General features: G+C 37.4%; 3 non-coding genes across 3 annotated transcripts; all 3 read left to right on the top strand.

Annotated features, from left to right (window-relative positions):
• Nucleotides 1-20,317: 20,317 nt before the first annotated feature.
• Nucleotides 20,318-20,389, top strand: trnat-cgu (transfer RNA threonine (anticodon CGU)). Its single transcript has one exon. It is a non-coding gene; the product is annotated as a tRNA-Thr (tRNA).
• A 623-nt stretch (nucleotides 20,390-21,012) lies between these two features.
• trnat-ugu (transfer RNA threonine (anticodon UGU)) lies at nucleotides 21,013-21,084 on the top strand. The gene has a single exon. It is a non-coding gene; the product is annotated as a tRNA-Thr (tRNA).
• A 380-nt stretch (nucleotides 21,085-21,464) lies between these two features.
• Nucleotides 21,465-21,536, top strand: trnat-cgu (transfer RNA threonine (anticodon CGU)). The gene has a single exon. It is a non-coding gene; the product is annotated as a tRNA-Thr (tRNA).
• Nucleotides 21,537-25,059: the final 3,523 nt, after the last annotated feature.

Here is a 25,059-nt window from a genome sequence, read left to right on the forward strand (position 1 = left end):
ATCTATATGGTGTATTTCTACAGCATATCTATATGGTGTATTTCTACAGTGTATTTCTACAGCGTATCTATATGTTGTATTTCTATAGTGTATTTCTACAGTGTATCTATATGGTGTATTTCTATAGTGTATTTCTACAGCGTACCTATATGGCGCATTTCTACAGTGTATTTCTATAGCGTATCTATATGATGTATTTCTACAGCGTATCTATATGGTGTATTTCTATAGTGTATTTCTACAGCGTATCTATATGGTGTATTTCTACAGTGTATTTCTATAGCGTATCTATATGGTGTATTTCTACAGCGTATCTATATGGTGTATTTCTATAGTGTATTTCTACAGTGTATTTCTATAGCGTATCTATATGGTGTATTTCTACAGCGTATCTATATGGTGTATTTCTATAGCATATCTATATGGTGTATTTCTATAGTGTATTTCTACAGCGTATCCATATGGTGTATTTCTACAGTGTATAGCTGTAGCGTATCTATATGGTGTATTTCTACAGCGTGTCTATATAGTGTATTTCTATAGTGTATTTCTACAGTGTATCTATATGGTGTATTTCTATAGTGTATTTCTACAGCGTACCTATATGGCGTATTTCTACAGTGTATTTCTATAGCGTATCTATATGATGTATTTCTACAGCGTATCTATATGGTGTATTTCTATAGTGTATTTCTACAGCGTATCTATATGGTGTATTTCTACAGTGTATTTCTATAGCGTATCTATATGGTGTATTTCTACAGCGTATCTATATGGTGTATTTCTATAGTGTATTTCTACAGTGTATTTCTATAGCGTATCTATATGGTGTATTTCTACAGTGTATTTCTATAGCGTATCTATATGGTGTATTTCTACAGCATATCTATATGGTGTATTTCTACAGTGTATTTCTACAGCGTATCTATATGTTGTATTTCTACAGCGTATCTATATGTTGTATTTCTACAGTGTATTTCTACAGCGTATCTATATGGTGTATTTCTACAGTGTATTTCTATAGCGTATCTATATGGTGTATTTCTACAGCATATCTATATGGTGTATTTCTACAGTGTATTTCTACAGCGTATCTATATGTTGTATTTCTACAGCGTATCTATATGGTGTATTTCTACAGTGTATTTCTACAGCGTATCTATATGTTGTATTTCTACAGCGTATCTGTATGTTGTATTTCTACAGTGTATCTATATGTTGTATTTCTACAGCGTATCTATATGTTGTATTTCTACAGTGTATTTCTACAGTGTATCTATATGTTGTATTTCTACAGCGTATCTCTATGGTGTATTTCTACAGTGTATTTCTACAGCGTATCTATATGTTGTATTTCTACAGCGTATCTGTATGTTGTATTTCTACAGTGTATCTATATGTTGTATTTCTACAGCGTATCTATATGTTGTATTTCTACAGTGTATTTCTACAGTGTATCTATGTGTTGTATTTCTACAGCGTATCTCTATGGTGTCTCTCTCCTGTCCTCCACAGTGTTGCAGCCTCCCTCAGCAGCTTGTATTAAAGGGGCTGTATGTACGTGTCCACACTGCTGTTGAACTCCTCCTGACCTGAGTCCGCCCTCTGTGCAGGATCACACCCGTGGACAGAAACCCACCACAGGTCAGCGGCGATGCGCACGAAACCCATGACAAATGTCTGTAAGTCCACCACACCCTGGGCTTCGACTCATCCCTCTGTCATTTTCATTGCACTCGGTTACATTCTGTCGGCTTTAAGAACAACATGTGTTTTGTTTTTGTTTTGTTTTATTCGCTGTGAAATTTATGCAAATCAAGTTGTGGCAAATATATGCCGTCGAAAGCTCTGCCCAGCAAACAGCACCTTCATCACGCGGCGTGCCAAACACAAATTGCTCCAGCTTTAAGACTAATCCTCCGAGGCTGGCACTCATAAACCCTTTTATAATTGGAGCATTCTCTGATCTAATCAGACTTGCTGGCCATGATGCCTGCGAATTACAGCAGTCATTCGCGATGGTAACACTCACACGGGTGTGTCGCCGCCTCTCAAAGCCTGCTGCTCCAGTCAGTGTGGCCAAAGTCTCTGCAAATTGGCGGCGGTCTTTATTTGCACGAATTAGGGTACAAATAAATATTCTTATCTGCCAAATGATGAAATTTAGATGGAATTTGCATATGTGTGACAGTAACAGGTGCAAAGAGGCTTTTTGTCCTGTGCTGTTAGGCAGCTTTCAGCCCCGTGTGCCAAATTGCTGCATGATCTCTGCAAGCCTCTTTGATTTTTTTTTTTTTTTTTTTTTAGGTGATGCTGCATGCTCTAGCGTGTGTGGCCTGAGTGACTTTGCCAGCACCAAATGATATGAAAAGTCCTGTTTATCTCCAGCTCTGTGGCCTGAAATGCATTCTGGAACACACACATAGTGCACGACGCATAATCACTGAAATAATCTCATAAATTAATTTTTTTTTTTTTTTTTTTTATGGGCTCAGCTAGCTGACAGGCAGCTGTCTGTACCGATAAGGCAGCAGCCGACACCAACTGTACTCCCAGTCATCATTGCCCATTTTTCTAACACCTTTGCTTGTGTATCCTCTTTTATTTGGACATTTTACCAGGGAGTATCTCACACTACTTTTTTTTTTTTTTTTTCTCCTACTTGTCTTGTCCAGCGTTCTAACAGTAGAATGGTAGTCTGGTTCCTTTTGGTGCTGAACAAATTTGCTTTGCCAAGGGTAACTTCATAAAGTTCAAGTCCAAGTTAAAAAAATGGTTTGACATAAATAAGTTGTCACTTAATGAAGATAAAACAAAATGTATGGTTTTTTGGTGGTGCTAGGGGAAATTATGATATAAAACTGAAAATTAATGAAATTGAAATTGAAAGGGTGTATGAAACAAAATTTTTGGGAGTGATTATTGACCATAAACTCTGTTGGAAACCACAAATAGAATATATCAAACGCAAAATGTCCAAGGCTGTTGCGATTCTTTATAAAACTCGGGACTTGTTAAGCAAAAAATGTTTGCATATGTTGTACTGTTCACTTGTAATGCCATATATGTCATACTGTGTGGAAATATGGGGCAATGTGTATAAAACTAATTTAGACCCGATAATTAAACTCCAAAAAAAAAAATTAGAGTCATAAACAAAGCTGGTTATCTCCAATCAAGTAATCCACTTTTTGTAGAATCTGGTTTACTAAAATTTTTCGATATTGTATATTTAAAAACAATGGCATTTATGTTTCGCGTTAAAAGTAAAAACCTTCCTTTTTGTATTCAGAAAATGTTTAAGTTAAGAGAAGGACATAATTTAAGAGGGATGTTTGTGTTTGAAAAATGTAAAGTAAGAACAAACGTTAAATATCACTGTGTTTCAGTTATTGGTGTCAAGCTATGGAACGAACTGAAGGATGAAGTGAAATTGTGTAGCTCACTGTTGAGTTTCAAAAAGAATTTAATTTGTCAAATTATGAAGGGCTATGAAAGTAATATGATTACAAAATGACTTATAACACTGAATGTAGTATAATTTGTGTTTAAGTATTTATCTGCTGCAACCTCAGGTGTGGACTAAGGATGTGAATAGGAGAAGCAGAAATAAGACTCCGGCTTCAGCTTCTTCCTTTTTCAGTTACAAAATGTGTTAATTTTATGTTTGTTTGTTTTTTAAATATGTATGTGTTTTGTTTTGTTGTTGTTTTTTTAATATGTATGTGTTTTGTATTTTGTATTTTGTATTAACTGAAATAAACATTCATTCATTCATTCATTCATAACTTCATAAAGTATATGAAGCGCCCTTTGATATTCTACTGCAGGGGTGTCAAACCCATTTTAGTTCAGGGGCCATATTCAGCTAAATTTGATCTGAAGTGGGCCGGACCAGAAAAATAATAACATAATAACCTATAAATAATGACAATTCCAAATTTTTGTCTTTGTTTTAGTGTAAAAAAAAACAAAACATTAAATTATGAAAATACTTACTTTTATAAACTATCCAAAAATAAATAAATAAATAAAAAACTGACATTTAATTTAAAAAATGTAAGAAAATTTAGTGCAGTTTTAACAATATTATTCCTCCACTTATCATTTGTCCATGTGCATTATGGATCAGATCTACAACGACACTAAACACTGAGGAACAGGCAGAAAAATGGTTAAAATTGTGCTTAATTTTCTTTAGACATTTCAGTTTCTTCATATTTGTTCAGGTTATTCCCATTTTATTGTTACAGGATAGTTTGTAAATGTAAATATTTTCATAATTTAATGTTAGTTTTTTTGCACTAAAACAGAGAAAAAAAAATTAAGTTGTTAATTCTAGATTTTTTTGGCTTAATTGAAGATTTTTTTTTACTTAATTGAAGATTCTTTTTTGGCTTAATTCAAGATTTTTGGCTAAATTTGAGATTGTTTTTGGCATAATTGAAATTTTTTTTACTTAACTGAAGATTTTTTTTGGCTTAATTGAAGATTTTTTTTTTTTTTTTTGGCTTAATTCAAGAGTTTTTTCCTTAATTACCAAGGAGGTTATGTTTTTGCCAGGGTTTGTTTGTCTGTCTGTTAGTGTGCAACATAACTCAAAAAGTTATGGACAGATTTTGATGAAATTTTCAGGGTTTGTTGGAAATGGGATAAGGAAGAAATGATTAACTTTTGGGGGTGATCCGGAAGAAATCCTGGATTCTGGATCACTTTGAAATTTTCGTTAACATTGTGGTAAATGGGGCCAAAATTTTCGTTTCCCAATATCTCGCTTAATTATTGACCAAAACTCGTGAAATTTAACTCAGGAATTGACAATGGGGTCCTCTATCACATTTCAAACGCTGATCCGGATCTGATCCAGAAGGCGGATTTTATTTTAAAAAATAAATGTAGGATTTGTATCACCGATTATGTGGGGAATTTTTGCACTTGGCGGAGGTCTGCGCTCTCCGAGTGCTGTTCTAGTTCAAGCTAATTTTTTTTTTTTTTTTTGCCTAATTCAATTCAAGACTATGGAATATTTGCACTTGGCAAGAACATCCCAGGGGCCGAACTGGACCCTTTGGTGGGCCACATTTGGCCCCCGGGCCACATGTTTGACACCCCTGTTCTACTGTGTTTATTATGAGTTTTGTTGAACCACATTTCAATGCCGGACCTGACATGGTGGGTGGGGGTGGGGGGGTAGAAGAAGGGGAGAGAACAAGAGAGAAGAAGGTGGCGAAGACCCTCACAAGAAAGTATCAACAATACAAACAGTAACAACCATGGAGACAATTATAATGGTGACAATAACTACAACCAGAACTGAGTAAACTGGGCAGAAGAGAGAGAAAAAAAACAAAACAAACAAAACTACAAAAAAAAAAAAAACACACAACAATGAGATACATAAGACCTATGAAATGAAGAAAATAAGAAAGCATGAACAAAATGTCGTATACCACATTCGCACAAATTGCATGCTCTAGCGTGTGTGGCCTAAGTGTCTTTGCCAGCACGAAATGATATGAAAAGTCCTGTTTATCTCCAGCTCTGCGGCCTGAAATGCATTCTGGAACACACACATAGTGCACGCTGCATAATCACTGAAATAATCTCATCATTTAAAATAATCCACGAGCGACTATTTTACTATCAAATATTGAAATACTATACTACAACTCATGCGCGTCTATTTACGGTGCTCCACATGTAAATCAGGTCTCGAAGCACAAACTGTCTGCTGTCATGGAACGCATAAAAAAAAAAAAAAAAAAAAACACAGCGTCTGGAGTACACTGGGTAACTGCCAGCTGTTAGAACTAAACCAAACCCTCATCACCGACAAAGCATCTAGCGTTTACGTTTCATAATCAAAGCACGATAATAGCTCAAAAAAAAAAAAAAAAAAGATAAGTGCATTCCAACAGCTGTTCATGGCTTCTTCCAGCTCTCTCTCTCTCTCTCTCTCTCTCTCTCTCTCTCTCTCTCTCTCTCTCTCGTTCATTGACTGTCGCTGTAATTCCCTGTCATTTCCACTCTGTCTGTGGATTAAGGCCGGAAGTTCTATTTACCAGCGTACAAAGCAGATACAAACTAAGCTAAGTGACTGTGTGTGTGTCTATCGATTACCTGTGCTCAGCTCAGTGTTACGCTACAGCGCACACACACCACGCTGTGACTGACGTCTCTGTCTGTCTTTTCATTTCAAAGTCACATTTGAAACCTTTTAACTTCCACCATAACCCAGCAGCAACTTCTGTTAATCTAATCAGAATCACAATCAATCAGAATACTTTATCAATCCCGGAGGAGGGGGGGTGATTATTGGGTGTTATAGTTGCTCCGTTTAAGTATAATAAAAAAGTAGCACGAAAGAAATGATCAATACGACTGAAAAAGACAAATATATAAAAACACTGTTCAAAAAAATTAGAGGAACACTTTTTAATCAGAGTATAAAACCTATCAATCAAACTTCTGGGATATTGATCTGGTTGGTTCAGCTGCAGAAAAGGTTGTTAATAAGTGTCAGCTGCTCTGGTGTTAAAGGTGCCCTGCCACATGTAAATATGTTATTATTTTTGTGGTAATGTCTGAAGTTCTGCCATGGACTCTGTAACATTTTCTGTGCCTTGGTTACTAGGCCTGTAACGGTACACAAAATTTTCAGTTCGGTACGTTTTCGGTTTTCAAAGCCATGGTTCGGTTTGTTTCAGTTCGGTATGGGAAGAAAGAAAACCCCTCAAATTGTCTATTAATGCATTTATGAATTTTTAAAAACATTTTTCCCCCAATTTTTTGGAGACAATAGAATATAGAAAAACAGGAATAATATAATTCTGCTGCTACAAATCAAATAGAAAATAAAATAAATTATTAATATTACTAAATGTATTTTAAACATCAGTATTGCACTTTTCCCTGAAAGGTAGTTTCGAACAAACAAGAAAAATCTAAAGACAGTTCTGTCAGTTCACATTCTGCATAAAAAAAATAAAAAAAAATTCCAAATGAAGTGCAACATTAACAAGAGGGTAAACTGGTATTTTGTTTAAACAAACTGAAGAGAAACACTGACAACACAATGAACCAAATTATTTATTTTAGGACAGGGAACAAACTGTTTAGGACACTGTGTGTATTTGTATGCATGCATGTGTGCATGGGGGATTTTTTTTTTTTTTTTTTTTGTCGGAGCCGGGGGGGGGCAGTTACATACCTGGGGGTGCAGTCCATAACTAACGTAACAAACGCTGTCGTGAAACAAAAGTGAAACTACATACTTTAAACGTTCTATTTATTCCTCTGTTATACAGCGTGCGTAACAGACAGACAGACAGAGCTAGTGTCAGTGTTTTAGATCTACCGTAGTTCCTAGGGGCCAAACAACGTCCGTCTTATTAACGTCTCTTTCCTCGTTGTTATCTTTCACCTGAACCTGAACTGATCCAAACTGGACTGTACTGATGGTGGAGGGTCTGCAGTCTCTTCCTTCCAGGTTCACATCATATCTGTTGTTTTTTTTTTTAACCTTATATCAGCTGCTATTTTACATTTCAGGTCAATGTGTACTCCTTCAATATGTCTGTGTGAAACTTGCATGAATTTAAAGTTCCGCATCGAACGACGTCTTTCATTCCTTTTTCTTTTTCTCATCATACTGTGCTGTTTCGGTACAGCTGTGTACCGAACCGAACAGGTGTGTACCGAAACGGTTCAGTTCGGTACGTGTACTGTTACAGGCCTATTGGTTACCAAGTTTCAAGCCATTCTAATGTGGTATAGAAAACCTGCTGGAAGACTCAGCTCCAGTTCTCATGAATATTCAACATGCTAATCTGCTTGACTCTGATTGGCTAACAGCTAGCCAATGAGCAGGTTGTAGAAATCCACTTGATTTTTGCCATAATAAATATAAAGATAGCTTTGCAGCACCTGGAGGGTTCAAATTCAAACTTTATGAACTATTAGGGTACAAATAAACAAATAAATGAACCAAAAACTAATAAAAGTGGATTTAGCAAAATATGACCCCTTTAAATCTGATGTGTTTTAAAAGTGCTCCTCTAATGTTTTTTTGAACAGTGTATATACGTCTACAAACGCACTTTTTCTCATTGGCTTTTAATCAATGAGTGACATGTCTGTTTTGTTTTGTTTGGGGTTTTTTATGCTGTTTTTATCAGATTTTTATTTCTCTTTGTTTTTATGATGGTTGTATTTTGTTGTTCTTAGCCCGCTTTACACCCTGTGTTATCACTAGTTTTACTTACTTATTTAATAATTTAATCCCTTGTTTTATGTTTGGTGTACGGCACTTTGGCCAGCTGTAAAGTTCTTAAAGTGCATTATAAATAAAGTTGGTATGGTATGGTATATACATATAAAGCTCTAAATATACAAATTAATATATAGCTCTGGAAAAAAAAAAAAAAAAAAAAAAAAATATATATATATATATATATATATATATATATATATATATATATATATATATATATATATATATAAAAATATACACACACATATGTATATATATATATATATATATATATATATATATATATATATATATATATATATATATATACAGTACAGGCCAAAAGTTTGGACACACCTTCTCATTCTTCGCATTTTCTTTATTTTCATGACTATTTACATTGTAGATTCTCATTGAAGGCATCAAAACTATGAATGAACACATGTGGAATTATGTACTTAACAAAAAAGTGTGAAATAACTGAAAACATCTCTTATATTCTAGTTTCTTCAAAGTAGCCACCCTTAGCTCTGATGACTGCCTTGCACACTCTTGGCATTCTCTTGATGAGCATCAAGAGGTAGTCACCTGAAATGGTTTTCACTTCATAGCTGTGCCTTGTCACGGTTACTTAGTGGAATTTCTTGCCTTATTAATGGGGTTGGGACCATCAGTTGTGTTGTGCAGAAGTCAGGTTGATGCACAGCTGACAGCCCTATTGGACAACTGTTAGAATGCATATTATGGCGAGAACCAATCAGCTAAGTAAAGACAAACGAGTGGCCATGATTACTTTAAGAAATGAAGGTCAGTCAGTCTAGAAAATTTCAAAAACTTTGAATGTGTCCCCAAGTGCAGTCGCAAAAACCATCAAGCGCTCCAACGAAACTGGCTCACATGAGGACCGCCCCAGGAAAGGAAGACCAAGAGTCACCTCTGATGCTGAAGATAAATTCATCTGAGTCACCAGCCTCAGAAATCGCAAATTAACAGCAGCTCAGATTAGAGACCAGATGAATGCCACACAGAGCTCTAGCAGCAGACACATCTCTACAACAACTGTTAAGAGGAGACTGCGTGAATCAGGCCTTCATGGTCAAATAGCTGCTAGGAAACCACTGCTCAGGAGAGGCAACAAACAGAAGAGATTTATTTGGGCCAAGAAACCCAAGGAATGGACATTAGACCAGTGGAAATCTGTGCTTTGGTCTGATGAGTCCAAATTTGAGATCTTTGGATCCAACCGCCGTGTCTTTGTGCGACGCAGAAAAGGTGAACGGATGGATGCTACATGCCTGGTTCCCACCGTGAAGCATGGAGGGGGAGGTGTGATGGTGTGGGGGTGCTTTGCTGGTGACGCTGTTGGGGATTTATTCAAGATTGAAGGCAACCTGAATCAGCATGGCTACCACAGCATCCTGAAGTGACATGCCATTCCATCCGGTTTGCGTTTAGTTGGACCATCATTTATGTTTCAACAGGACAATGACCCCAAACACACCTCCAGGCTGTGTGAGGGATATTTGACCAAGAAGGAGAGTGATGGAGTGCTGCGCCAGATGACCTGGCCTCCACAGTCACCGGACCTGAACCCAATCGAGATGGTTTGGGGTGAGCTGGACCGCAGAGTGAAGGCAAAAGAGCCAACAAGTGCTAAGCATCTCTGGGAACTTCTTCAAGACTGTTAGGAAACCATTTCAGGTGACTACCTCTTGAAGCTCATCAAGAGAATGCCAAGGTGCAAGGCAGTCATCAGAGCTAAGGGTGGCTACTTTGAAGAAACTAGAATATAAGAGATGTTTTCAGTTATTTCACACTTTTTTGTTAAGTACATAATTCCACATGTGTTCATTCATAGTTTTGATGCCTTCAGTGAGAATCTACAATGAAAATAGTCATGAAAATAAAGAAAATGCAAAGAATGAGAAGGTGTGTCCAAACTTTTGGCCTGTACTATATATATATATATATATATATATATATATATATATATATATATATATGTATATATATATATATATATATATATATATATATATATATATATATATATACTCATATATTTGTGTCTTACACTCTAGTAAGACACAAAATTAGAACAGCAATTTGTACAATATGTACTTGACAACATAGTATCACTATGATAATTAAAGAAATATACATGATAAGTGTGCAAAAATATAGTTGTAATTATAATTATGTGGTTAAAAGGTGGAGTTAAACAGTTTGATGGCCACAGGCAGGAATAAATTCTTGTGTCATTGTCGTTTCATATGGATTCTGACCTTATATGTTCTTTACACACCTTTTTTGTGCCATTAATTTGAACTTCATTATATTTTTGCAACACTTTGTTTTTGTAATAAATATGTGCAGTAGGGATGCACCGATACCACTTTTTTCCAGACCGAGTACAAGTACGAGTACTTACATTTGAGTACTTACCGATACCAAGTACCGATACGAGTACTTAATAATCCCATTCCAGTTCTTAGTTCCTTTTGTAAATGTGCTTTATTGTCGTTGTCATTAGTCTGACTGGAAAAAAGTACTGCTACTGACATTTAATGTGTTGGAATGAGCGTTTCTCAATTAATCCACCAGGGGGCATCGCTCTTAATTAACCATACTGGACAAATACCACAAAGAAGAGTAAAGTTTTTTGAGAAGAAGAAGAAGAAAGTCAGTAATAACAAACATGGAGACGACAGAGGCAACACTAATGTGATACTAATATTGCAGCGTTTTCACTGGTAAGGTTTAACAGCTTAGCTTCAGCAGGTAGAGAAAAGAGAAATGTGCCATAAGTTCGGTTTTCACTTCCACTGGCGGCGGTCCGCACCGCTCCGTACTCCCACTGGTATTCTTCAACTGAGTACACATCCGTCAGCACCAGGTAAACGGATGGAATGTACGCAGAGGACGGACAGAACGCTGCGTCCGTATCTGTCTGTGTCTTTAACGTTACTTGCAGTCAGCGTTACTTTTATCACCGTCATTTATTTTGAAAAATCTCCACACTCTTCACACTCCACACACATTATTCCACCGCCGTGTACCTGCTACACTGAACTGTGAATGACACACGGCCGTAAGTGGTATCGTTGCATTTGTATCAGAATACTCTTACAAGTACAAGTACGAGTACACACACTGAATATCGGAGCCGATGCCTGATACTCGTATCGGTATCGGAGCATCCCTAATGTGCAGAATAAGTAGCATTTTCATCTCAGCTTAAACATTTTGCACTCATTAGTTGAAACTTTTGTATCTTCAAGTTTTATCAAAAGCGCAAAATACTAATCAATGGAAAATGCAGCAAAATCAGATTATATAATTGAGACTTAAAGAAATATGTAAAAAAAACAACATATTTTTCCTGATTATCTGTTCAGTAGCTATTAGTTTATAGCTCAGCAAGTCATGGATATCTAATATTTATCAGTAGTGTAGTTTTTCAAAAAGTATTTCATATTCAGAATAAGGTTTTTACACTTATCAAATTCCACTAATCTGGGCTGAAAGAAAAGAAAACGTGTGCAGACTAAAGCTTGGGTCTCAGGAGGTTAAAGGCATGAACAATAGAGGCATCAACCATAAAGTCTGTGAAATAGATGCTGTGTGACAACGACACTGCCAGACCAACTGCTTTGTAGGTTCAGTGTTTTATATGAAGCATAAAATGGACATCTAGACAGCACCAATAAACAACCAGACTGTCATAGTAGAGTTTCTGCAACACAAAATAGAGTTTTTCACTGTGACCGTGTGGACACTGGATCAGAAAGACCAACACAAATACATTCTAATATTTTGTGAGTGTCACAATAGTCATAAATGTACTTTCATGGATGAATATTGTGAGTTTTAGCGTTGTACATTTGTCATTTCCCTGGTGTGTAAAGACTTTAACCAAGACCGAACCCTAAGTGTAAGTCAATAAAAACTGTGGGTGATAAGATAAGATAAGGTAAGGGAAGGGAAGGGAAGGGAAGGGAAGATAAGATAAGATAAGATAAGATAAGATAAGATAAGATAAGATAAGATAAGGTAAGGTAAGGTAAGGTAAGGTAAGGTAAGGTAAGATAAGATAAGATAAGATAAGATAAGATAAGATAAGATAAGATTAAGATAAGGTAAGGTGAGGTGAGGTGAGGTGAGGTAAGGTAAGATAAGATAAGATAAGATAAGATAAGATAAGATAAGATAAGATAAGATAAGATAAGATAAGACTTTATTGATCCCACCATGGGTAAATTTCACAGTTGACAGCAGCAACATACAACACACCAGTGCAAGAGAAAGAAAAAAAACACGAGTGAGATATAAAGGAAAACAAGAAATTTAGTATTTATTTAAGTATCTATATAAATAGAGAATTAGAATTAAACATTCTTAAAATTGAAATTGAAATGGTATTTACATATTTACATTATTTACATTGTGGTTCCACATGAAAGATGAAACATTAAGATGAATAGCAAATAAGCAAATATATACAAATGACTATAATGATAATATTAAACATTAGACAAATTTCATGTACATATTTTGATGGTGACAAATGAGGTGTTGGATCCAATTAAACAGGTTCTGGTCCCTAATCTGGGAGGTCCTGGATCCTGTACATGTAGGACCTGGTGCAAATTAAGCCCTATTTACACCTAGAAATAACCCATTAAAGCTTAGAAAGGAGGGGGAGGAGGCTGTGTTGAATAAATGGGTCAGACACAACACTATTACCCAGGAGACTTCATTAAAAAAAAACAAACCCTCTTCATGCAGGACCAGAATTACTACTTGGAGTGCATGTAATTTAGAAATTAGCCCCCAGGTCTGTGTTTCATATAACACATTTGTGTGCATTTTACTTGGACTATGATGTCATTGCTCACTATTAATACGTTACCACACGACTGTTAAACCAGTTGAAAGACACCCACTCCCACACACTGCCATGCCTGCCTCTGTCTCAGAAACAAATATCAGTGCATTTTCTTTGTGAATGAGTTTTTCATTCTATGCTGTGACATGAGCTTCTTGAATTTATTCACAAAATCTGGTCAAAATTTTTTCCACAGTCAAGTCTGCATGATGCCTCTCTCATCACTGTTGGACTGGGTGGAAAAACAGAAGGTCTTTGGAGAAACCCTGTCAAACAAACACCCATGGACCTCTAACACCTCATTTGTGGTTAAAAAAAAAAAAAAAAAAAAAAAAAAAAAAATGTTTTTCTAAATTGAAACAAGCTCAGCTCCTTTGGAAACTACTGCTGAAAAATCAATCAATCAATCAATCAATCAATCAATCAGTCTGTCAGTCTACAGTTGCACCATCAAGAGTATGTTGACAAACTGCCTAACCATGTGGTGTGCAGGCTGCATGGCTGAAAGACCTGCACCATGTGGTAAAGACTCTGCAGTGTGGAGATGGAGCTCCCACATCCCCATGAACCACTTCATCACCTCAGACTCCAGTCATCCTGGTCACTTACTGTTTGAGCCGCTGCTGTTTGGCAGAAGCTTCAGAACAATAAAATCCAAAGGAAAAAGAATGAGGGCTGACTTCTTTCCCTGAGCTGTGACCTCCATCACCCCTCCACCCGTCACGGTTTCTCACAGTGGATATTTGATCAAATCTCACCTGTTGGTATTCAATCAGTTGGTTTAGCATTAACTCTATATATTTATCACCCCCACCCCCCCCACCCCCCAAGGGGGGTACGGAGTATTGTTTCTGATTCAGTCTGTTTCTTTGTTTGTTAGCACTTTAGCAACTAAACTATTGGTTGAATTCATACCAAATTGAGTTTATAGATCGCCAGTGACCCAGAATAGATGTGATTACATTTTTGGGAAAAGTAGGTCAAAGTAAAAAAAAAAATTACGAAATTTTAAAATCTTTTTTTCCCCCGCCATTTAATTATAATAGCTGAAATGTGTCTAGACTGTCTATGTCTACGCTGACATCAGCACATGCATAGACATGATGACATCAGCTGGATCCATGCCAAAATAAGATACAATACGTGTGAGGGGCGGGGTTTGTTGTGTCTGCCACCACTTGTTAATTACTATTTGAATGCAATTTATAGGTGCCTCTTGGATTATCATTACATTTTGTTATAATGACAAGAAAAATTATTCTGAAGCTTATTTTGTTTCATGCTTGGTTCACTTGAGCAATTCCAGTCTTATAGCTTAACCCATGTATGTATTGTATGTGTTTTTCTGTCTATTTTAACCTTTCTAAAGTGATTTATCACCAGTTATTATGATATTATCCTTTGTATTTTACTTCTTTCAGTGAAAATCTGATATTTTACTGTTTAATTCACTGATCATGTAGATTGTCATAAAAAGCTCAAATTAAAGTTGAAGTCAAAAACATGTCCCCTGCCGTGGACACCTTCATAACTATTGTGAATCAGTTACATCATATGGAGCAGATCACTTATAATCTGAGGCTCCACAAAGATGTAGGAGAAGGACACTGGAAAAAGTGGACCTTCTTCTTAGGTCAGTGACTTCAAAAATGCTTCCAGCTTAAACCTGCCTAAGCAGGTGTATATATATATTTACATTGTGAGAGAATGCATATCTATTTATGTATTCATTTATTATTCTTCCTATGTAAGTTGTGACTCCCTGGTTGTGTTATGTATGTTTAACCATGTTTTTAGTAAAATAAGAAAAATAAAGTAAAAAAAAAAAAAAAAAAAAAAAGTAAGTGGGGGTTATTATATCAAAAACAGAGAAAACTGGAGAAAAAGTGGCTTTTTTGGCAAAATATATCATTACCTGGACTTAAACCAAGCGTGTCCATCCACTGTCATTGATCAAACTCCATGGGTTTTACTGCTGAATCAATGTTGTAGAAGATGATGGTGTTTCCATGGTAACTACGGACCATGAAAAGATGACCAACCAATTATTTATATGTATTGATAGGATTAATTGATCAACAGGCATTAAACATTTTAGACCAGTAGATGGTTTTGGTCTTCTTCAGCTGTTTGGGTCCTTCTGGGTTAACTTGACTTTCCCACAAATATAAATTGCTGCATCTTCTGCGTCCAATGCTACCTAATCCATACCGTCTGCCATTTAATGTCAGGTAGACACAATAGTTAATTTGTCAGTTTTGTATTCTCGTGTATGGAAAACAAAGTTCACTTGGACAGACGTTTCCTTTTAAAGTGAAGGCGAAAATATACATAAAGAAAAGTGTCTACATTAGCATCAACGAGGTCTGAAAAAACCCTTGATGACTCTGATGATTTATTTGTATATTAGCCCCCCAAAAAGTCAAGGCAAAATGTGAAACGGGAGTGAAATAAAGAATGTTTATACAATATATTCTAATGATTAAAAGTAAGCACGTCAGAACACAGACAGGACTTTATCACCAAAAATATGATAAAAACATACAAAGGTCTTATTATTCATGGAGGCAAAAGGAAGTGAAGCATGGCGGCTTTATGATATTTTGGATTTATGCATACATTTCAACTGCAGAGCCTCCATCCTAGACCCCCAAACTACACAGTCAATCAGAACTGTATAAACTATGATAATCCACCAAGCCCAGATAAACACCCACACCTCTTCTTTTACCCCCCCCTCTAGCTTACTGTCCCTCAACCTTTCAGAGTAATATTCCATATATCAGTCACTGCCCTCTCTCTCTTTTCAATCAGCTTTTTTTCGTCATCCATCTCCCGGCTTTTAGCTTCTCCCTCACCAAATGTCAATCAATCATGGGCTGGCATTCTCTTTTCCCACTCTCCCTGCCTCCGTCCCCTTCACTCGGGCTCGCGGATTATCAATCACTCCCCTTCACCCCCCATGTCATCGCCTACCACCTCCACCCCCACCCCCCCACCCTGCTCGTCCATCTCCCCAGTGTTCTGTTATTGATCAATCAATCAGTCTCTAGTTCAGCCTCATTGAAACCCAAAAGATGGAGAACCACTTCACGTATGCACCTTTTATGGCAACACACACTCTTATTTCATACTTCAGGTCAGCACTTTTTCAAGATATATTATAAGTGACTATTCCCTTACCCTGGATATAGACGGAACAAGTAATACAGAGACTTCCCATGCAAACTAAGCCCTCTATTATTGAGTTGGGGGCTTACACAATGACAGGATGATGTGAGGATGGAGTACAATTTGTTCAGCCTGTACAGTTAGCTGACTTGACTTGTGCTGTTCTTTTATTATTATTTTTTTTGTCACATTCAAAAGCACAAACTGTCTGCAGATATTTCACCGTTAAAACCAACCAGGGAAAGCAGTGATTATTTAACTGACTTGCATAATGTTGTTCGGCATCTGCTAGTTGCTCTAATTGGCATCCAGCTGACATGTTCGCTGACAGTAGGTGACAGCATCCTAATGTCTTTGAATGGCGTTCGTTACCCCCAATGGCCAATGGGAAAAAAAAAAAAAGAAGTTTTAAAAGTTGAACTGGATGTTGGGTTGTTGATATATGACCATAAATATACTTCAGTTCTTCTTTTTTATTCCTCTTCAAGCTCAACAACATGCATCAATCACTAACCCATAAAGACCCAGTGCTACTTTTGTGGTAAATGTTTCTCTAGGTTTCACCTTTCTTGAGTGATTTATCACCATTTATTGTCATATTATCCTCTGTATTTTGAATGAATGAATGAATGAATGAATTTATTTTTGGTTTTACATCAATCATTGTACTCAATTGTAATAAACATAAAAACTAGTGCTGGGCAGCGATTAAAATTTTTAATCGCAATTAATCACATGGATTTCTGTGATTAATCACAATTAATTGCATAGTTATATTTTGGGGGTGGGGGTTGCCGGCATCAACTATTGCCTTTAAGTGATATTTCAGACGTGAAGTACTCCGGTGATAAAAATAATTCCACACTGCAGTGCTTCCGAACAATTTCGTCCTTCTCAACCCCACCATCTGAAGACATTTAAAATGAAAATGTCCATGGAAAAGACCACTACTTTTCTCCATGTTTATGTCCACACCAGTTTATTTCCGCTTGTGAGTGATTGACAGGAGTCTTAAGCCCACTAATAAGTACTAATACTAATAAGCCCAATAATATGTGATGTTCAGTTGTTAAAAGCAAGCAAAGGGGGCCCTCTAGTGGTGGGAATAAGTTGCACTAACGTATGTTTTATCCTTTCGGTGTTACTGTAGTCAGTTCGGACATAGGAAGGAACTAACAGACACGTTTCTTTTGCTCTGTTTGTATAGCCCGAAAAACGTTTGCTTGTGAGTATTTTATGTTCAGATGTTGTAAGAATGAATAGTATAAAATATCTCTGATGTGAACCTTTGTTGCTGGATAAAAAGACGCAAATCTTAAATTAATCTGTAAATGCTAATTGTGTCTATGGATTTTCCCATTCAAGTTAGCATTGAGCTAATCACATCGTAAATAAGTGAAGGTTAGTTTAAAGGCTGGTATGTTATACCTAAACACAACCAATGAATTTACATGAACTTAGCATGAGCCTGCATAAAGAATTAGCAACACATCTCCGACTGCTAGCATAAAGGAATTAGCTTAAACATGTTAATAACACATTGTAATAAACACATCCAAAATAACGTCATAAACATGTTTCTAACGGCACGTTTGCATGTGAAATTATTTAGTAAACAACAGAATGATTGATACATACAGGCGTTGAACTGCAGGAGTTACACAAAGTTTGATTCAGCATTACTCGGAAAGTTTGCTTTCCCCTCTCAGCTACATGCAGTTCGCACAGAGCACCGGTGCTTGGTGCGTATGGAGCACCAAAATAAAAGTACGAGTTTCAAAATAAGAGTCTGTATGTATAAATGAACTAAGACTTGCTTGAAAGGCAGAATGGCATTAACGGGAGATTTAAAAAATTGTCAGCGTTATTTAATGAATGCGTTAACACGGTAATAATGTGTTAACTTCCCCAGCCCTAATAAAAACCAAAAAAGGAATAGGCTAGAAGCAAAAGCTTATTTTTTTGCCTATCTTGTCAACTAATACACTGCTTACATCAACTTAAATGTGTACAGCATCGAGCATTTACACCATAATAATAATAAATTAAAAAAAAAAAAAAGTCAACAACAAAAACACACCTACCATCTCCATTCAATATTTCTCAATAATTTAAACTTAAAGTACTCTTTTGTTTTTTTTTTTAAAACTTCACCAAAGGAGTGGATAACTTAAATTCATCATAAGGTCCATTCCATAATTTCACACCCACAATCCCAATTCATCTAGACTTCACATCTGTCCTCACTCTAATCCACTCACACATATCAAAATCTCTGAAATTCAAATTACTCTCTCTTAATTCCAAGAAACCACACCTGATCTTTGTGACAGTACTATTTTTATCCTTCATGTTCCATATACCTATTTAGAAACAATTCTTTATACCTCTTTTTAAATACATTTATGTTTGTACTTTCCTTTATCTCCTGTTTTAGACTGTTCCACAAAGTCACTCCACAGCTTGTTATGCACATACTTTTCATTGTTGTTTGTACTTTATACTTTTTAAAATTTAGCTCCCCCCTTAGATTGTAGCCTCCTTCTCTTTCAGTGAACATTCCCCAAATATTTTTTGGCAGTAAATTATTTTTTGCTCTGTACATTATCTGCGCTGTTTTAAATTTAACCAAATCCATGAATTTCAATGTGTGTGATTTTATAAATAGTGGGTTTGTGTGTTCTCTGTATCCTGCTTTGTTTATTATCCTTATTGCTCTTTTCTGTAGTGTGCATATGGAATGTATTTTGTGTTTTTTCAGTGAAAATCTGGTATTTTCCTATGTATTGATCATGTATATGCAGGGTGCGATTTGCTGGGAGGGGATAGAGGAGATCAACCCCCCCCCCCCCCCATTTGTACATCTCTACTTCTGCTCAGTGAATTTCATCTTCACGGGGGGACAACCAACCTATTGAAATAACAGGCAGGTTGTGACAGTTTTCTTCCACCTATACTCTACGTTACCGGCACTAAAATTCACCTTAAGTGAACTGTCGGCAGTCTCAGAATTTATGTACGTCTCCATGCTCTGGGATGCCGTAAAGGGGGGGGGGGTAAACATGACAAATTCATGGAGCTCATAGAGCAGTGGAGGGGGTCCAGTGGATACAAGTTAGACGTTGTGAAAATTTTTTGTAAGATAATAGAGGAATAGAACCCGGGAGTTGGACGTTGAAAGTATGTAAACGTTCACTTTTGTTTCATGCCAGTGTTAGTTATGTTAGTTATGGACCACACCCCCACGTGTATAACTGCACCCCCCCCCCGGGTTTTCTGACAAATCGCACCCTGTGTATATGTTCATAGAAGCTCAGATAACTGAAGAAAAAGAGACTTTTTCAGCAAATGTATCAATAACTGAAGATAAACCCAGTGTCTCCAACCACTGTCATTGATCCAGCTCCATGGGTTTTACTGGTGAATCAATGTTGTAGAAGATGATGGTGTTTCCATATTCACACAGAGCCTCTGAATGTCCAAATGAGTCATATCTGATGACCATGAAAAGATGACAAACTGTATTTTACACCAATTGTTTAATTAATGAATCAACAGTAAAACATTTTAGATCAGTAGATGCTTTTGGTCGTTGGAAATAGTGACTTTTCTCAACAAAATCTATCATTAACTGAACATAAACCAAGTGTCTCCATCCACTGCCGTTGATCCAACTCCATGGGTTTTACTGGTGAATCAATGTTGTAGAAGATGATGGTGTTTCCACATTCACTACAAAGCCTCTGAACATCCAAATGGGTCATATCTGATGACCATGAAAAGACGACAAACTGTATTTTACACCAATTGTTTACATGTAATGATATGATTAATAGATGAACAGGTGTTGTTCAGTTTAGATCAGTAGATGATTGTGGTCTCCAGTGGCTGTTTGGGTCTTTATGGGTTAAAACAAAGTATAAAGGACTCATACTGAAACTCTTACTCTTATTCTTACTTATAGCCATGAAGGCTTGTCTTTTTTGTTTTCTTTCATGCTCAAGGTAGGCGTGGTGGCCAAGTGGCAAGGCGTTGGTCTCGTAAATCAAAGATCATGGGTTCGACCCCCATCCATGCCTTTAGTGGTACCTAAAAAAGCTTTACATGTGTACTCCTGGTAAACTAAAGCCTGACCTTGTCTATGTACTGTATATGTTAATTTACTCTGAGCACACATCCATTGATTTAACGTTTCAGATTGCTGTACTGGTGCACTACAAATACCATGATCATCATGTAGGTTCCTTCTCTCCTAGATTTAGGTGGTTCAGGGGGTATGAGATGTAATTTTTACCCATGGTTTGGCCACCATAGACTCCAGACCTAAACCATCTCTTTTGTTTTCTTTGGTTCTCAATGTAGGCGTGGTGGCTAAGTGGAAAGGCGTTGGTCTCGTAAACCAGAGACCATGGGTCCGACCCCCATCCATGCCTTTAGTGGTGCCTAATACAGCGTCTCATATGGTACCCCTGGTAAACTACAGCCTGACCTTGTCCAGGTATGTACTCTGAACACACCTCCATTGATTGAACCTGTCAGATTAGTGTACTGACGCACTGCAATACCATGAGCATCATGTAGGTGCCTCCTTTCCTAGATTTAGGAGGTTCAGGGAGTATGAGACACAAATTTTATCCGTGGATTGGCCACCATACACTCCAGACCTAAACCATCTTTTTGGTTTTCTTTAATGGTTGAGGTAGGCGTGGTGGCCAAGTGGTAAGGCGTTGGTCTTGTAAACCAAAGATCATGGGTTCGACCCCCATCCATGCCTTTGGTACTACTGGTAAATTAAACCTCTCTGCAGATTTGACCTGTTAGTTAACTGAACTCATGCACTATATTACAGGAGCCAGAGACTTTACTCTAACCATGGTCACAGATGCAACAAAGAACAAGTTTGTTGCTTTATGTTCATAGTACTGAAGCCCTGTACTACAGTAGCAAAGGTTCAATTTTAAGAGTTTCTCTGTGACCACAGCTAAAACAATCTTTTCCCTCGTTAATGTTCAATGACCGTGATCATCATCTAGGTGCCTTCTCTCCTAGATTTAGGTGTTTCAGGGGGTATGAGATGTAATATTTACCCATGGTTTGGCCACCATAGACTCCAGACCTAAACCATCTCTTTTGTTTTCTTTGGTTCTCAATGTAGGCGTGGTGGCCAAGTGGAAAGGCGTTGGTCTCGTAAACCAAAGATCATGGGTTCAACCCCCATCCATGCCTTTAGTGTTGCCTAAAAAAGCATCTCATATGGTATTCCTGGTAAACTAAAGCCTGACCTTGTCCAGGTACGTGTTCATGTACTCTGAACGCACCTCCATTGATTGAACCTGTCAGATTACTATACTGACATTATAGGAACACAGGATGACACTGTGACCATGGTCACAGATACAAAAAAAGACAATGCTAGAATAAATTAAGTTTCCTTAATTTCCTGAGGCCTCTGCCCATGGGATCACTAAGGTTCTATCAACTCTAATCTAATTTAGTTTCTCTTTCTTTTCATAATACTGAAGTCCTGTATTACGGGAACCTCTGACTGTTCTGATCATTATAGCTATGACTGAAGGCTTCTCTTTTTTGTTTTGATTAGCTTTTAAGATAGACGTGGCAGGCAAGTGGTAAGGCGCTGGTCTAGTAAATCAAAGATCATGGGTTCATCCATCCATGACTTTGGTGGAAGCCTCTAACTCCAACATATTATTCCACAAGCTGCAATGATGGGAAACTGAAGTTTAAACAGTTTCACTCAAAAACTGTTTAAACTCAAAAAGCTCCTCTCTAATCTGTCACCTGCTTTTCTTTTCTGTTTTGCCTAGGCCAAGTGGAAAGGCGTTGGTCTTGTAAACCAAAGATCATGGGTTTGACCCCCATCCATGCCTTTAGTGCAGGGGTGTGCAGGATACCGGCCCTTGAGGACTGGAGTTTGACACCTGTGCTTTAGTGGAACTTAAAACAGCATTTCATGTGGTACTCCTGGTAAACTACAGCCTGACCTTGTCCAGGTATATCTCCATTGATTGAACCTGTCAGATTACTGTACTGACACACTGCACTATAGGAACGCAGGACGACACTGTGACCGTGACCACAGATGCAAAAAAAGACATAGCTGGAATAAATTAAGTTTTCTTAATTTCCTGAGGCCTCTGCCCAAGAGTTCACAAAGGTTCTATCTAATTTAGTGTTTCTCTTTCTTTTCATAATACTGAAGTCCTTTATTACAGGAACCTTCGACTGTTATGATCATTATAGCCATGACTGAAGACTTTACTTTTTTGTTTACATGTGACTTCTCTGTGGTTGTGTTTTTTTTCTGTAAAGGACACAGCTTTGTTTGTTTGTCTATACAGGGTGTCCCATAAGTCTCCATACATAGGAGACATAATACATTCCATACATATATGGTTCTAACATGTATTTCTTTATATTTCTTCTTTATAGTTCTTCAGCAGTGGAGGACACTCATTGAAATGTGTTCCCGACAAAATGGCAGTCATATAAAGCATATCATATAAATAAAAATGGTTTATGTCAAGAAACGTTTATTTTTCCTATGTATGGAGACTTATGGGACACCCTGTATATTCAGTTCTTCTTTAATGTTCATAATAGTCTTTTACCCTTTTTTCACCTTCATCACAGAAGGTGTGGTGGCCAAGTGGTAAGGCATTGCTCTTGTAAATCAAAGATCATGGGTTTGACCCCTATCCATACCTGTGGTGGTATCTATGATTCTACAGATAAACTACAGCTCACCTCAATCAAATTTTATTTATATAGTGCCAAATCATAACAAAAGTTATCTCATGACACTTTACATAAAGAGTTGGTCGAAACCAGACTCTAAGCCAATTTACAGAAACCCAACAGAATCCTTCAGGAGCAAACACTCGTGACTGGTGACAGTGGAAGGAAAAAGTACCTTTAACAGCAGAAACCTGGAGCAGACCCAGACTCCTGGAGGATGGACGTCTGCCTTGACCAGTTGGGGTTAAAGAGCGAGAGTAAAGGAGGAGAAAAGAGAGAGCGATAGAGATAGAGAGAGACCGGGGGAGAAGGGGGGAAGTAGGGGGAGACACATGGATGCAGTTGATGCACAGATAACTGAACTAGAACATCTATGGAACTATATAATAAACACTATCATAACTATATGGATAAGTGAGTGATGACGATGAAGGAGGAGAGAGGCAGGACCACAGCAGCAGGTCCAGAGAGGATCCAGGGAAAATCTGTGATGATCCTGGGAAAACCTGTGAGGTGATAAAGCACAGAGACTCCAGGGAAGAAGTCAAGTCAGTAACATGTATTCACTGGGGCGTAAATAGAAGAGACAATTAGGAGAGAGAAGGTCAGGGAGAAAGAGGAGCAGAGAGGAGGTCAGAGAGGAGGAGGAGCAGAGAAGAGCTCAGTGTATCCAGATGAGTCTCCCAGCCGTCTAAGCCTATAGCAGCATAACTAAAAGCTGCATATATTTAACCTGTACTGATGCACTGTATTACAGTAACCCGGGACTTGCAACCAGTTGTGGAGGCATATGTACATATATATGTTGTATTCTTCCTCAGCTTTACTTTGAATAGCGTCGTGTGTTCAGCCATTTCTAAATTACACAGATGCACCCCTGTGTAGTAAATATGAGTATTGTTTCATACCTAATACATACTTTTACTAAATCAAGACAAAATTTAATCAGGGTGCATTTTGTTGGGGAGGATCAACCCCCCCTCTGGATTTTACATCCCTACTTCTGCTCAATGAATTTCATCCTCGGGGGGGACAACCAACCAATGTAAATAACAGGCAGGTTGTGACAGTTTTCTTCCACCTGTTTCGTACATTACTGGCACTAACGTTCGCCTGAACTGAACTGTCAGCAGTCTCAGAATTCACGAATGTTCCCATGCACTTGGGCGCCGTAAACGGGGGGGGGGCAGGGTAAACGTGACAAATTCATAAGATCCTGCATCATTTATAAGATCGGCTGTATAACAGAGGAACAGAACCCGGGAGTTAGATGTTGAAAGTATGTGAAGTTTCACTTTAGTTTCATGCCAGCATTAGTTACGTTAGTTATGGACTGCACCCCCATGTATATAACCCCCCCCCCCCCCCGACTCACACACACACACCGCTACAACAAATTATACTCTAAATATAATGATATACGGCCTGATTCTACCTTTACAAGATATTTAGGACCAGATCCAGAAAAGGATTTAATGGCTTTTATGAGCAAAAAACTGGTGCAAATGAAACAAAAAATGTAGTTCACAAACCATTCCTGTGTATGTGCCAAGCAGATAGTCTCATGTGGTGCCTGTGTCACTGTCATGGAGGTAAATTAGGAAATATTCAGGCATTATGCACAAAATCGGCCCATTTCTATGGAATATATTTCAGTGCAAAAACATTAAATTCACAAAAGACCAGTAGTAAATTGGCAGAGGCAGTTTGGCTGTTGCAGTTCATGTCTGTAAAAAGCATTTATTAAATGCAGCCTCATTCCCTGACTGTTGCTCCCTCTTCTTCAAGATCTCTGAGTTTGTGAGGCTTCATTGATGTTGTGCTAATATTTCATGACATCAAGTGTTAAATCTTCAGACATTAGGGACGTCAGGTGAGTCAGAGGCTTTTCTTGAACTTTCAGAATTAAAAATCCTCATGTCTTGACAGAGCTAGTGGAATATAATCTATTGTATTAAAAACACTTCAAGTCATAAACCTGGAATCTGAATGT

Source organism: Sphaeramia orbicularis, chromosome 10 (assembly GCF_902148855.1).
Source record: "Sphaeramia orbicularis chromosome 10, fSphaOr1.1, whole genome shotgun sequence".
Taxonomy (NCBI): domain Eukaryota; kingdom Metazoa; phylum Chordata; class Actinopteri; order Kurtiformes; family Apogonidae; genus Sphaeramia; species Sphaeramia orbicularis.